The 15046-nt window shown below is 41.8% G+C and overlaps 1 protein-coding gene across 1 annotated transcript in view; it reads right to left on the bottom strand.

The window, feature by feature from the left end:
- The window catches only part of GNB3 (G protein subunit beta 3), a 32430-nt gene extending 18073 nt beyond the window's left edge, over positions 1–14357 (bottom strand). Inside the window, exon 1 of the mRNA XM_073552964.1 lies at positions 13860–14357. The gene's annotated coding sequence lies outside the window, so the exon portion shown is untranslated. The remainder of the gene's footprint in view (positions 1–13859) is intronic.
- Between the last annotated feature and the right edge of the window lie 689 nt (positions 14358–15046).

Here is a 15046-nt window from a genome sequence, read left to right as displayed (position 1 = left end):
TCCAGACTGCAGGCGGCAGGTTCATCACCCAAACTCTTCTGTAATGGAGGCAGTCAGTTCTGCTGAAATATTCAAGTCCTTCCATGTTGGATGAAGCAGATGTTGGTCTATCACCACTATATAATGCTCAGCAGTGATGGCGCCTTTCATGTGTGCTCTTCCCCTGCTATAGGCACTAATGCCCCCATACATCAGAGATACAGGCACTGTGCGCTGATAACAAGCTGGATAGTCCTTCTTTTCCTGAGGCCACTGGGCACCGTTTCATTGTATGAAGAATTTCACATTTTGATCCAACCACAGGACAATTTTCCATTTTCTTTCAGCCCATCATTAATGATCTTTGCCTGGATTGTGCTGATATAAGCTACTTGTTGACCTCTGACCATCTTTGCTTTTGTGAGACTCTGCCTCTCTACCATTCTCTTTTTATGCAGTCATTTCATTTACGGTAGTTATAAATTGACCCTCTGGATGTTTTTTATTACTTTTCCAGCCTTTTATTAGCACTCTCCCAACTTTTCTGAGATTTGTCCCTGCCATCAATTTCTAAATTAGCTATTTTTAAAAAAATGAAATGTCCAACATTCATCTTCTGATCTGTTCTATTTTCTGTAGTGAATAAGATATGGCGATAAGAGATTTCCAGACTATTGCCTTCTTGTTTTCTTTACATTTTACACAGTGGCCCAGTGGCATTTGAGGTTGTATATTGTGCCCTGTTACTGGTTTCTGTTGGTTTAATGCCCTAGTCCCTGTTTTTTATTACATTAATGCCCAGTTTCTGGTATCCGTTAGTTTAATATACTAGTTCCCAATGTCTGACTGGAGTGCTAAGGGCCCACCAGTAACATCAACTCCAGGGCCCCACTTTTTAGCTGCATACAAATATGACTTTATCTTCATTTACAAATTTCTACAGCAATAAAATGGGTTGATTGTTGTGATTGTTGAATAAATAAAATGCTGCCTTTATTTTTATGAAGTGAATCATAGAATCATAGAATCATAGAATCGTAGAGTTGGAAGGGACCTCCTGGGCCATCTGGTCCAACCCCCTGCTCAAAGCAGGATTCGCTAAATCATCCCAGTCAGATGTCTGTCCAGCCTCTGTTTGAAGACTTCCATTGAAGGAGAACTCACCACTTCTCGTGGCAGCCTGTTCCACTCATTGATCACTCTAACTGTCAAAAAGTTTTTTCTAATATCTAATCTGTGTCTCCTCCCATTCAGTTTCATCCCATTGCTTCTAGTCTTTCCTTGTGCAAATGAGAATAAAGTTGATCCTTCTACAATGTGACAGCCCTTTAGATATTTGTAGACAGCTATTAAGTCTCCTCTCAGTCTTCTCTTTTGCAAACTAAACATTCCCAAATCCTGCAACCTTTCCTCATAAGACAGGGTTTGCAGACCGGTCACCATTCTGGTCGCTCTTTTCTGAACTTGCTCCAGTTTGTTGATGTCTTTTTTTAAAATGTGGTGCCCAAAACTGGACACAATATTCCAGATGAGGTCTGACCAAAGAGGAGTAGAGGGAAATAATGACTTCACGTGATCTAGACTGTATGCTTCTGTTAATACATCCTAGAATTGCATTTGCCTTTTTTGCTGCTGCATCACACTGTTGACTCATATTCAGTCTGTGATCTATTAGTATACCCAAGTCTTTTTCACATGTGCTGTCACTTAGCCCTATTCCTCCCATTCTATATATGCTTTTTCCATTTTTATTGCCCAGATGTAGTACTTTGCATTTCTCCCTGTTAAAAACCATTCTGTTAGTTGCTGCCCACTTCTCCAGTTTATTTAAATCTTTTTGAATCCTCTCTCTCTCTTCTCTAGTATTAGCTATCCCTCCTAGCTTTGTGTCATCAGCAAATTTAATCAGTTTACCCTCAATTCCTTCATCTAAATCGTTGATAAAGATGTTGAACAATACAGGGCCCAGGACAGAGCCCTGTGGTACCCCACTTGAGACATTCTTCCAACTGGATGTGCAGCCATTTACGACCACTCTTTGGGTCCGATCACTAAGCCAGTTATGAATCCACCTAACAGTTGCCTTGTCCATTCCATACTTAGTCATTTTTTCAATAAGGATTGTATGAGAGACTTTGTCAAATGCTTTGCTGAAGTCAAGATATACTATATCTACAGCATTTCCTTGATCCACCCAATCAGTGATACCGTCATAGAAGGAAATTAAGTTAGTCTGACATGACTTATTAGTTACAAACCCATGCTGACTCAAGTGCATTAGTCCAAGAACTGCTCATTCGTGAAGGTGGTGTCCCACTGCTGCACAGGGGCCCACCGGAGGATTCTTCTGTTCTCCTGTGGGCCAGTCCGAGCCTGCTTGTTCCTGGTGTCTTGTTTGCTAGTGCTCTAGTCCCTGCTGTCTAGTGGCTTAATGCTTTAGTCAAAGGTGTCCAGTGATGTGTTACCCTTTTTTTTGGTGCCATAGACCCTGGTGCTACGTAGTTTAGTATCTTAGTCCTTAGTGTCCAGTTGTTTGCTAGCCCATTGGTTTAATACTGCCTTAGTCCCTGGTTTCTAGCCTTATACTCTGGTGTCCAGTGGTTTAGTGCCGGTGTGTTCGATGGTTCACTACCCCATTTGTTTAGCTACCTAGTTCCTGAAGTCTAGTTGGTTAATGCCTTTATCCCTGCTATCCATTGGTATGTTTTCCCAATGATTTAATTCCTGAGTCCCTGATACCTAGTATTTTAGTGCCTCAGACCCTGATGTGCAAGGGCTTGCCGGTCTATTGGTTTAGTGCCCTAGTCCCTGATGTCCTATAATTTAGTGACTTAATCCCTGGTGTCTGGTGCTTTATTAGTCCATTGATTTAATGCCTTACTCCTTGCCTTTTTTTTTTACCACACTCAATGTGAAAAAAATTGGGCTGCTAGAAAACCATCCCATGGGTAAGTCCAGTATTTGACTAGTAAGGTATTTGTGGTCCCCTTATCTTGAGGACCCAGTGCAGTTTACACATTTGGTCATCTAAGTTATCTATGAAAAAACTTGGCTCCAGCAGATCGAGACCTTGACTCAACAAGAACAATAGACAGCCATTATCAGGAGATTTCTAATATTGGGCACCCACATTGGGGAGGACATTACTGTTTGGATACTGTCGAACAAGGTCCAGGTAAACATTCAGTGGATCCTCTATTTTCTTAGGTCTTGGGATCTTCTGAGACCATCATCTATGGCTTCGTAGATATATGGCATGTCAATGATCTATCCTAGCCCACCAGTGTGTGATCAGTGGGGGTCTAGACCATCTTGATGTCTACTACAGCTTCATTTATGGACTCACAGCCCCAGTTCATCCTTTTCAGTCAAAGCGAGTAAAATAAGCAGGAGAGGACTGCACGCAACGACGGGTCGCTCCATTAATACTATGCAAATCGTGCACTTTAAAGCCTCCTGGATTTGCCTAGTTTACCCATTGAATTTGAGCTCCAGGCACAAGAGACACTTTCTGTTCCCACAGAGACAAATCATGCAAGGACCGTTCTGGTCCATTTGGCAGCCAGAACTTATGTACCCATGTTCTATGGGGCCACTGGTGACAGGTTAGCCTAGCTTGGCACGGTCCGCTTCTGCATGGGTGGCATGAAACTACCTATTTCTAATAGTGAGTGGGGTACTTGTTCAAGGGTCAAATCGCCCTTCTGTCCCATAAGGTCAAAGATGAGCAGAGGTTGGAAACGGTTGAGTCTCTTTCTCCTTATTTCTTTCCTAATCTGTGCACGAGGATATGTGGAGATCCAGAGAAAGAAGAGCCTGGCATCCCTTTGGCACACCTATTGCACTGGTATGCTTCCGGCCGACCGCTGTGTGGGGTATCCATTCCCAATGTAACACCTTCTGTTATAAGGATTGGCGGGGTCCTGAAAGTTGTACCCTAATAAATTGAGAAGTGATGAACCAACCTAATGATTTGCAATCACTTTCTACCCTATAAGGGTGAGTGCACACAGTGCGGATTGTGCTGCAGATTTTTTCAAGCGGATTTGCAGGTAAATCCACATGTAAAATGACCTGCGTTTTACCTACGGATTTGCCTGCGGTTTGCCCCGTGTTTTGACACCAGTACAATGGAGCAGAGGCAAATCCTCTGCGGTTCCGCAGCAGAATCCGCACCTTGTGCACACACCCTAAAAGGTATGGAAACTTTTGCAATCCTTTATTATTGCTCCAGGTTATCTGTCTTGATAGCAAATGTCGGTTTTGTGTCTACATCTCACATGCAGATTTATGAATCCTCACAGACTGAAAACAAATGTCTGAATCTGCACTGATGTGCAATGGTCAGCATCTCTCTACCCTAAATAGCTGATAGCAGAGAACAATAGACTGCATTGAACGGCACTATAAATAGCCGAAGCCGTGCACCCAGTACATAATGGAATAGGGAGGGGTCCGTATGGAATAATAGTCATGACCGGGACCGGCTCCATCGGCCCTCTGGCCACCTCACCCTCAACTTCACAAGCATAATAGTAATTTTATCCTTTACATTAAATGCATCCCTAAAAGCAAGATATGCGCCAAAACTTAACCCATTCATGACCTTTGAGCCTCTTTTTTTTTTTTTTTTTTCTTCCCCTTGCTTCATAAGTTTTTATTTTTTTGTCCAAAATAGTCGGATGAGGGATTTTTTTTTTTTTCCTTTGCAGGACTAGTTGAGTTTTCAATGGAATCATTAATTTTACCATTCAATGTACTGGAAAATGGGGGAAAAAAATAAAGAGCAGTAAAATAAAAAATAAAAAAAATAACAAAACATCTGATTCCACTATCATTTTTTTTTCTTTTTTTACCATTTTGTGCTATAAAGGACTTGCAACATGATTCTCCATGTCTGTCCGATTGCGTTGATTTCACACTTGTATAGTTTTGTTTTTTTTTATTTCACTTACAGTAAGTGGTACAAAAAAATGTGGAATTTTCTTAACAAAAAAAGTTTGTTTTGTGTCTCCATTGCCTGAAATCAGTAATTTTCCTGTAACTTTTGTTGATATTATGGTGTTCACCATTTGTGTCAAATTACATTTTGATAGATCAGACTTTTACGGACGTAACGATACCAAACGTCTATTTTCCTCTTTAATATTAATTGGGTAAAAGATGTGCGTGTCGGAGGGGTGATTCAAATTGTTTTTTTTTTTTAAATGTTTTTATTATTTTACTTTATATTTTAGTCCTTTCAGAGGACCTGAACTTGCGATCGTCTGAATTTCAGCTACAAGGTGGATATCACTGTGCGTATAAAGATGGTGCTGTACCAGTATGTTTCATGGCAGAAAGGTGTTAAAGGGTTTTTTTTACTAATAAATGTAATACCGTATGTCTGCAATACCAATCAGTGCGGTAAAGCGCACCTACCCTCATTCATCACAAGCGTAAATGTTTAAGCACATTCCAGTCTAATATGTATGGGAACTCTCACGATTCTTGTGCTTTCTGGTTTGGCACCCTCTCATTTTGAATGGGTAGTTCTTTTTCATCAGTATTCTGCCAGCACTATGGGTGCTGGAATGTCATTTCCCTTCACTTGATGTCATATATTTGCATAAGAGCAGGAGCAGAGAGAAAGAAATGTCCATCCCCACTTCCTGTAGAGAGATAAAGATCCGGCCTCATTTCCTGTAATCTGTCTTGGTGTTTTCGCTGTTGTTGGATTACACTTCGCAACAGGCAGTGGCCAGCAAATTACACAAAAGGGAGACATCTAGTGGATGGTTTTCAGGGGTAACAAAATATAACTTTTGAGTAAAGTCATTGGTTCATTTATTGCAATATCTATCAAATGAGAGTAACTCTCAGATATCCCATTCCTTGACATGGAAATCACAGATCAGGAAGCTGAGATATAAGACGCTGTTTGCTAAATTGACTTCCTAACTATTTTCTACACTGCTACGAATGCTAATCTATGATGCAAGCTCTGATGAGAGACAGTGAGTGCAGCTCTGGAGTATAATAATGGACGTAACTGAGGACAGGATAAGTAATGTACAGTTGTGCTCAAAAGTTTACATACCCCAGCAGAATTTTTGCTTTCTTGGCATTTTTTCACAGAATATGAGTGATAACACCAAAACTTTTTCTCCACTCATGGTTAGTGGTTGGGTGAAGCCATTTATTGTCAAACTACTGTGTTTTCTCTTTTTAAATCATACTGACAACCCAAAACATCCAAATGACCCTGATCAAAAGTTTACATACCCTGGTGATTTGGCCTGATAACATGCACAGAAGTTGACACAAATGGGTTTGAATAGCTACTAAAGGTAACATCCTCACATGTGACCTGTTTGCGTGTGTGTGTGTGTTTGTGTGTGCATAAAAGCTGAGTGAGTTTTTGGGATCCAGATAGACTCTTGCATCTTTCATCAAGCCACTGACATTTCTGGATTGTGAGTCATGGGGAAAGCAAAAGAATTGTCAATGGATCTATGGGAAAAGGTAGTTGAACTGTATAAAATAGGTAAGGAATACAAAAATATATCAAAGGAATTGATAATGCCAGTCAACAGCGTTCAAACTGTGATTAACAAATGGAAAATCAGGGGCTCTGTAAAAACAAAAGCCACGGACATCCACAAATGCCAGGAAAATTGTTCGGGATGCAAAGAAAAACCCACAAATAACATCAGCTGAAATACTGAACTCTCTGAAAACTAGCGGTGTGGCTGTTTCAAGATGCACAATAAGGAGGCACTTGAAGAAAAATGGGCTGCATGATCGAGTTGCCAGAAGAAAGTCATTAGTGCACAAATGCCACAAAGTATCTCACCTACAATACACAAAACAGCACAGACACAAGCCTCAAAACTTCTGGAACAAGGTAATTTGCAGTGATGAGACCAAAATTGAACCTTTTGGCCACAACCATAAACATTACATTTGGAGAGAGGCTAAAAAGAACTATGGTGAAAGGAACACCATTCCTACTGTAAAGCATGGAAGTGGATCGCTGATGTTTTGGGGATGTGTGGCACAGGAAACTTGGTCAAAGTTGAAGGAAAGAATGCATCATGTTATCAGCAAATACTGGAGGCAAATTTGCAATCATCATCATCATCAATTTGCAATTTGCCTGGAAGCTGCGCATGGGACGTACTTGGATGTTCCAACATGACAACGATCCAAAACACAAGGCCAAGCTGACCTGTCATTGGCTACAGCAGAACAAAGTGAAGGTTCTGGAGTGGCCATCTCAGTCTCCTGACCTCCATATCATTGAGCCATTCTGGGGAGATCTCAAGAACGCAGTTCATGCTAGACAACCCAGGAATTTACAGGAACTGGAGTTTTTTTGTCAAGAAGAGTGGGCGGCTTTACTATCTGAGAAAATAACCTCATCCACAACTACCACAAAACACGTCAAGAGACAGCGTCATTGATGTTAGAGGGGGCAATACATGGTATTAAGAAATGGGTTATGTAAACTTTTTATCAGTGTTATTTGGATGTTTTGGGTTGTCATAATGATTTAAAAAGGGAAAACACAGTAGGCTGACAATAAATGGCTTCACCCAACCACTAAACATGAGTGGAGAAAAAGTTTTGGTGTTATCATTCATATTCTCTGATATAAGGCCAAGAAAGCAAAAATTCTGTGGTGGTACTTAAACTTTGGAGCATAACTGTTTGTACACAGTGATTGCACCAGCAGAATAGTGAGTGCAGCTCTGGAGTATAATACAGGATGAAACTCAGGATCAGTACAGGATAAGTAATGTTTGTCCACAGTGACTGCACCAGCAGAATAGTGAGTGCAGCTCTAGAGTATAATACAGGGTGTAACTCAGGATCAGTAATGTATTGTATGTACACAGTGACTGCACCAGCAGAATAGTGAGTGCAGCTCTGGGGTATAATACAGGATGTAACTCAAGATCAGTAATGTAATGTATGTACACAGTGACTGCACCAGCAGAATAGTGAGTGCAGCTCTGGGGTATAATACAGGATGTAACTCAGGATCAGTAATGTATTGTATGTACACAGTGACTGCACCAGCAGAATAGTGAGTGCAGCTCTGGGATATAATACAGGATGTAACTCAGGATCAGTAATGTATGTACATAGTGACTGCACCAGCAGAATAGTGAGTGCAGCTCTGGGGTATAATACAGGATGTAACTCAGGATCAGTAATGTATGTACACAGTGACTGCACCAGCAGAATAGTGAGTGCAGCTCTGGGGTATAATACAGGATGTAACTCAGGATCAGTAATGTATTGTATGTACACAGTGACTGCACCAGCAGAATAGTGAGTGCAGCTCTGGGATATAATACAATAATATAATAATATAATCCCTAAAATGGTGTGTAGACCCATCCCATGCTTGCCCCTCTAGTAAACACAACCCGTTTAATCTTTTGTTTTTTGAGCCTCTTAATTTCTCTTCTTAATTTTTCCTGGAAGTGGCTGTTCGGATGGCATCAGTTGCTCCCGGATAACTGCGTAAATCCTCCATTAATTACTAAATCCCTCTCCTGTCAATCACTCGTGATTTTCATATAACAATTTTGCCACCGTTGCCGTTTTCCTCCCATGTCGCCGCCTCTTCCCCCCCCATTTGGAAGCAGCTTATTTAAAAAAAAAAAAAAATCTGCGATTTCTCCAGTGTCGCCGGCTCTATAAACTTTCTCTGTGACGCTCACAAGACCCGACAGATGGTGGCCTCTCTGCCTCTTTAAGCAGATAAATGAATTTCGCAATTTCCTAAAGCTGCAAATGTAGGAACTGGTGTGATATGAAGACGTGTATGCGATGCCAGACGTCACACAACAGTGAGACAAAGACTAATCTGCAGCGGAGGAATAGGGGACAGGAGGGAGGATCAGGGGCAGATAGCGAGGTAGCAGAGCTCGATTTGTCACTTGCTGCTCCGAGGCTGTGTGACGTAAGGAGTTAACAGCAGTCCTATGTAAAATCGTAACGATCGCAATACAGAGAAAGCACTGTGCATCTGACAGTCTCAACTCAGGTAGATCTGTAACAACACAGCATGGAGGGACTCTAGTTCTAGAAGACAAAGTTGTGCTAAATTTATGGAGAAAAATGGAGGGAAAGCGCCGTCCTCAGCATAGGGCATGGGCAGAAAGACGGTGCGTCCCTTTTCAAAACACAAACCATCAGGTGAAATAATAAATTACATAGGGCCATTTATACGTATGGACGTCTATGTAATGCAAGGATGAAAGCTGCTTGTATGGCTCCGCTTTATGTCCTGGCCTATAGCAGTGGGGTCCCAAGCCAGGGTCTCCCTTCTACCATGTCCGTATACCAATATAGAGCATATGGCCAGGGGTTGTCTTCATGAGGTAACCGCTTTATCCAATTTCTATGCTGGAAGCTGAGATATAGGGCGCTGTTTGCAGGTTCCTCTTCACAGGTGATATAAATGCTATAGAGAACAGTGTGAGGTCCTGGCACACAGCACCCTGTATCATGCCTTCCTCCTCCTCAGGGTTCTTTTACACTTGCCGTGGTTTTGCGGGCCGTTTTTGCGGCCCCAATAGATTTCTATGGGGCAGCAAAAAACGGCCCGCAAAAAATTAATCGGAGCGCCGTCTATCCGCGAGGGCCGTATATACAGCCGTGAAAAAATATCAACCGGAATAGATGTCAATGGTGCTTGTTTTTGTGGTACACCGTATCTGAGGAACGCCGTATTTTTTCCCACCAACTTGTTAAAACAGGGAAAAACGGCGGAGGCAAAAACGGGCCGCAAAAATCACAGGAAGTGTAAAAGAAGCCTCAGTCTGACATGATGGATTCTGACAAACAGCGGCTCCTCCGGATCACTAGATTTTTCTTGCTTTTCACAATTTTGCCAGGGCTAGCTAATACAGTCTGTCAGGACATGACGCAAACAGCAGCCTAGAGCTCAGCTTGTTGTGAGCATATGGCCCAATTTAGACACCCGCAAAGCACAATCCGAGCAGGGACCATGATCTTCAGGTCGGCCGTGGTTCTCCGGCTGTCGAGTTCTGAGACGCACGGCCAGGCCGAACATCGCGGTCCATGATCGGACAGTAATTTATCCATGTCTGAATTGGGTCTAACTGGGAAATTGTGATTTTGAAGAGAAAACAGTCTATATATATGATATATGTATATTTTAAGCTACGGTATATGTGTCTGTATCTGTATACTAGTCTGTAGCAGTGGGATATAAATGTCTGCTTCACTATATATGAAGGTAAGACTAACCAGGAAATGGACATGGCTCAATTTGCCCATAGCGACCAATCACGGCGCAGCTTTCATCTTTTCAACAGCTCTGGTAAAAAGAAAGCTGTGCTGTGATTGGTTGCTATAAAGAAGGGCGACTTCCAAAATCGCTTCCGTTTGCCTCACTTTGAGTAATACCGGGTTGGCCTGTGTAATCCGATTTAGCCTGTATGGGACAGTAATGGTGGCTTTGCCCTACTGGATGTCAATTAGACTTTTCCAAAATCTTAATAATATGACAAAAGGGCGGCACTGAAAGGAAGCATGTGGAGTATGCAAATGCATTTCTCTCAGCTAATTGGTCAGTAATGATCAGCTGACTGACTTTACGCCATTTAAGAGGATTGTGGGGGCATTAAGTGCTACTGTTACGCCCTTAGATCACTAATTTTAAGCCGTGTCACTTATATCTTTCCTGCTCTGACCCTGAATTTATTTATTTTACTCATTTATATAGCGCTATTAATTCCACAGCGCCTTACAGACATTATTGGCACCGTCCCCGATGGGGCTCACAATCTAATTATATAATATTTTCGCCTTTATTCAGGTGTAAAGCAAAATTCAGGATTTTCCCTTTAATTTCTAGGAAGCAGTGCATTGTGGGAGCTCGGGTGGCAGTTACACAGTTGTTAGGTCACATGACTGCCAGAGGGGCAGAGCTAGAAGAGTGTCTACTTTCAATGGCTGCCAGCAGATCCGTACGCAAGTGGCTAAAAAGACTCGAAATAACACAAAATCTGTGCAAAAACAGCACAGTGATGTAATTACAAAGTAACTTGGTACGATGTAAAGATTACAACCGTAAAAAAATTGGTAAAAATGGAATTAACCTTTAAGTGCATGAAAAAAATGTATATCCTGTATATAGCAAAAGGGTCAAGAAAATCCACGCAGCTCTTAAAGGTGAGCACCGTCACTTGGGATGATGTAGCTATTTTCCAGACTGTAGGCTCCGGAGGGCAGGGATCTCCAGCAAATATTTGCGGTTTTAGCTTGTGTTTGAGTATGGAGCTCTATCAACACAAGCGACAGCAATATTTACGCATATTGTATACCGCTGACATCACCAGTATGGATGAACGAGTCCGGCCATTGTACTGTATGAGTTCTACACCGACGTTGTCTTGGTGCGCTAATAATACGACAAGTAAAAAATATACAAATACGTTGCAACAGGCAGCAGGTAAACGCCGCCATAACACACCGCACATGCAAAGCAGAGGCAAGGGGTGCAGCGATAATCCCCATGACCAATGCATAGGAAATTAACAGAGGCAAGAACGCATCCAGGAACGGTGATACATCACTACAGCCATTATTATATGGCTCCAATGTGCTCCGTAGCGCAGTACACAAATATACTGGGCCGAAAATGTGTGTATACGACCCTCACTGGGACCAAAAATGGCTGCTAATGTCAGGACTGGTTCAGAGGAGCATTACTATAATGATGACGTCTATTATAGACTTTTATGCATAGAGTATAATTAATAAAATATAATTATGTGAGGCGGTCGGGTCATGTTGGGGGTTGTAGTATTCTATGCATAGAGAATAATAGAATATCATTGTGATCATGTCCGGTGGTCGGGTCTTGTTGGGGGTTGTAGTATTCTATGCATAGAGAATAATAGAATATCATTATGATCATGTCCGGTGGTCGGGTCTTGTTGGGGGTTGTAGTATTCTATGCATAGAGAATAATAGAATAACATTATAATCTTACCCAGTGGTCGGGTCATGTTGGGGGTTGTGGTATTTTATATATTAAATACAATGGAATATAACAGAGGCAAGAACGCATCCAGGAACGGTGATACATCACTACAGCCATTATTATATGGCGCCAACGTGCTCCGTAGCGCAGTACACAAATATACTGGGCCGAAAATGTGTGTATACGACGCTCACTGGGACCAAAAATGGCTGCTAATGTCAGGACTGGTTCAGTGGAGCATTACTATAATGATGACATCTATTATAGTCTTTCATGCAGAGAGTATAATTAATAAAATATTATTATAATTATGTGAGGCGGTCGGGTTATGTTGGGGGTTGTAGTATTCTATGCATAGAGAATAATAGAATATCATTGTGATCATGTCCGGTGGTCGGGTCTTGTTGGGGGTTGTAGTATTCTATGCATAGAGAATAATAGAATATCATTGTGATCATGTCCGGTGGTCGGGTCTTGTTGGGGGTTGTAGTATTCTATACATAGAGAATAATAGAATATCATTGTGATCATGTCCGGTGGTCGGGTCTTGTTGGGGGTTGTAGTATTCTATGCATAGAGAATAATAGAATATCATTGTGATCATGTCCGGTGGTCGGGTCTTGTTGGGGGTTGTAGTATTCTATACATAGAGAATAATAGAATATCATTGTGATCATGTCCGGTGGTCGGGTCATGTTGGGGGTTGTAGTATTCTATGCATAGAGAATAATAGAATATCATTGTGATCATGTCCGGTGGTCGGGTCTTGTTGGGGGTTGTAGTATTCTATGCATAGAGAATAATAGAATATCATTGTGATCATGTCCGGTGGTCGGGTCTTGTTGGGGGTTGTAGTATTCTATGCATAGAGAATAATAGAATATCATTGTGATCATGTCCGGTGGTCGGGTCTTGTTGGGGGTTGTAGTATTCTATGCATAGAGAATAATAGAATATCATTGTGATCATGTCCGGTGGTCGGGTCTTGTTGGGGGTTGTAGTATTCTATGCATACAGAATAATAGAATATCATTGTGATCATGTCCGGTGGTCGGGTCTTGTTGGGGGTTGTAGTATTCTATGCATAGAGAATAGTAGAATATCATTATGATCTTACCCAGTGGTCGGGTCATGTTGGGGGTTGTAGTGCTCTTCGTATACAGAATAATAGAATATCATTATAATCTTACCCAGTGGTCGGGTCATGTTGGGGGTTGTAGTATTCTATGCATAGAGAATAATAGAATATCATCATGATCTTACCCAGTGGTCGGGTCATGTTGGGGGTTGTAGTGCTCTTCGTATAGAGAATAATAGAATATCATTATAATCTTACCCAGTGGTCGGGTCATGTTGGGGGGCTGTGGTATTTTATATATTAAATACAATGGAATATATAATGGTCCTGTGCAGTAGTTTGTTCCCATTGGGAGTAGTAGTGCTCTTTGTATAGAGTATAATAGAAATGTCATTTTAATGACACCCAGAGGGTCGGTCATGTTGGGAGGTGTAGTACTGTACGTGCAGAGATAAAGTAGGTCAATAATATGATTATACTATGATCGGGACCAGAAATATGGTCATGGTGAGGGTTGTAGTCTTCTATGTATTGAGTATTGTTTGGTCTCACCCAGTGGTCCGATCATGTTGAGAGGTGTAGTGATGATCATATTTGTGGTTGTAATACACATTATTATTATTTATTTATATAGCGCCATTGATTCCATGGTGCTGTACTTGAGAAGGGGTTACATACAAATTACAGATATCACTTACAGTAATGTCCCCCTTTCCATTAGTAGCTGTCCTCTATATCTGTCCCCTCTTCCATATATGACCCGTCTTATCAGATGTCTTCAGAACATCTTACCTGTGGCTGCAGGATCCCTCTTCTCTCTGTGGCTCTGACTCTGCTCTTCTTCTACTCCTCTATCATGAAACTTTTGGAGTGGTCCTCCTCGCAGGTGGTCCTTCTCTTCCTATGTCTCTGCTTCTTTCTTCCCAGTTGTCTTCTCTTTTACTCCTGTTTGATGCCTCAATTCTTCTCTGTTCCTTTCTCCACTTTGGGTCTGCGCGTCAGACCCTTACACCTTATTAGAGGGGGTCTCCCTTTACTCCGAAGTAGTGGGATCGCTCCCCTCCACTCTCTTCCCTTCCCTTTCTCCTGGTAATCTAGTTCTCCCACCTGCCCTGTGGATTGTGGAGGTATGAGAGAGTCCTCCCGGGGAGGGGGAGACAGACGGAGGGGGCTGGTGTTGGAGGAGGAGAAGGAATGAGGCTAAAAGCCGATTTGGAGTTAAATGCTTAAATGCAAAGCAGTTTGCAAATGGGAGAACAGGAGCCAGGAAATCAAAGGCTGCGTGTGCGAGCGTGTGTGTATGTAGGTGATTAGTGTATGTATGTGTGTACTGTACAGTGGATATAAAAAGTCTACACACCCCTATGAAAATGCCGGGTTTATGACATATAAAAGAATAGTATCAAGAAGCATCATTTCAGAACATGCTGCCCATAATCTGTACAAATCCACTGAGAATCAAACTGAAGTCTTTTAGAGAGGGAAAATAAAAATAACAAACCTAAAATAATGTGGTTGATGAAGTGTGAACACCGTCTCATATAATTGGGGATGGAGTTATGTTCAGAATCAGCCAATCACATTTACCCTCATGTTACATAGTAGTCAGTGCACGGCTGTCGTCATTTACATGGATTTTGATGAACCCCAAAGAAATTGTCGCTGTTCTAGGAGGATTTTCCTGACATTTTCTCAGTTGCATTTTACAGCAAAAGCCTTGGACTGCAAACAGCTGGCAACACAGCAAAGGGATCTCATTGTGGAAAGTCATCAGTCAGGAAAAGGGAAGGGTACAAAAAAAATCCAAGGCATTAGACCTATCATGGACACTGTGAAGACGTCACAAAAAATGGCTTAAATTTGGTACAACAGTGACATTACCAAGAACTGGACGTCCCTCAAAAACTGATGAACAGTGAAGAGGAAAATTGGCCTGTAGGCTGCCAAGAAGCTTATAGCAAGGGAGCCCCAGGAATTTC

The sequence above is a fragment of the Dendrobates tinctorius genome, unplaced genomic scaffold (assembly GCF_039654945.1).
Source record: "Dendrobates tinctorius isolate UK_male_01 unplaced genomic scaffold, ASM3965494v1 ptg000196l, whole genome shotgun sequence".
NCBI lineage: Eukaryota > Metazoa > Chordata > Amphibia > Anura > Dendrobatidae > Dendrobates > Dendrobates tinctorius.
Note: the sequence above shows the minus strand (reverse complement) of the source record. Positions and strands in the feature narration are given on the sequence as shown.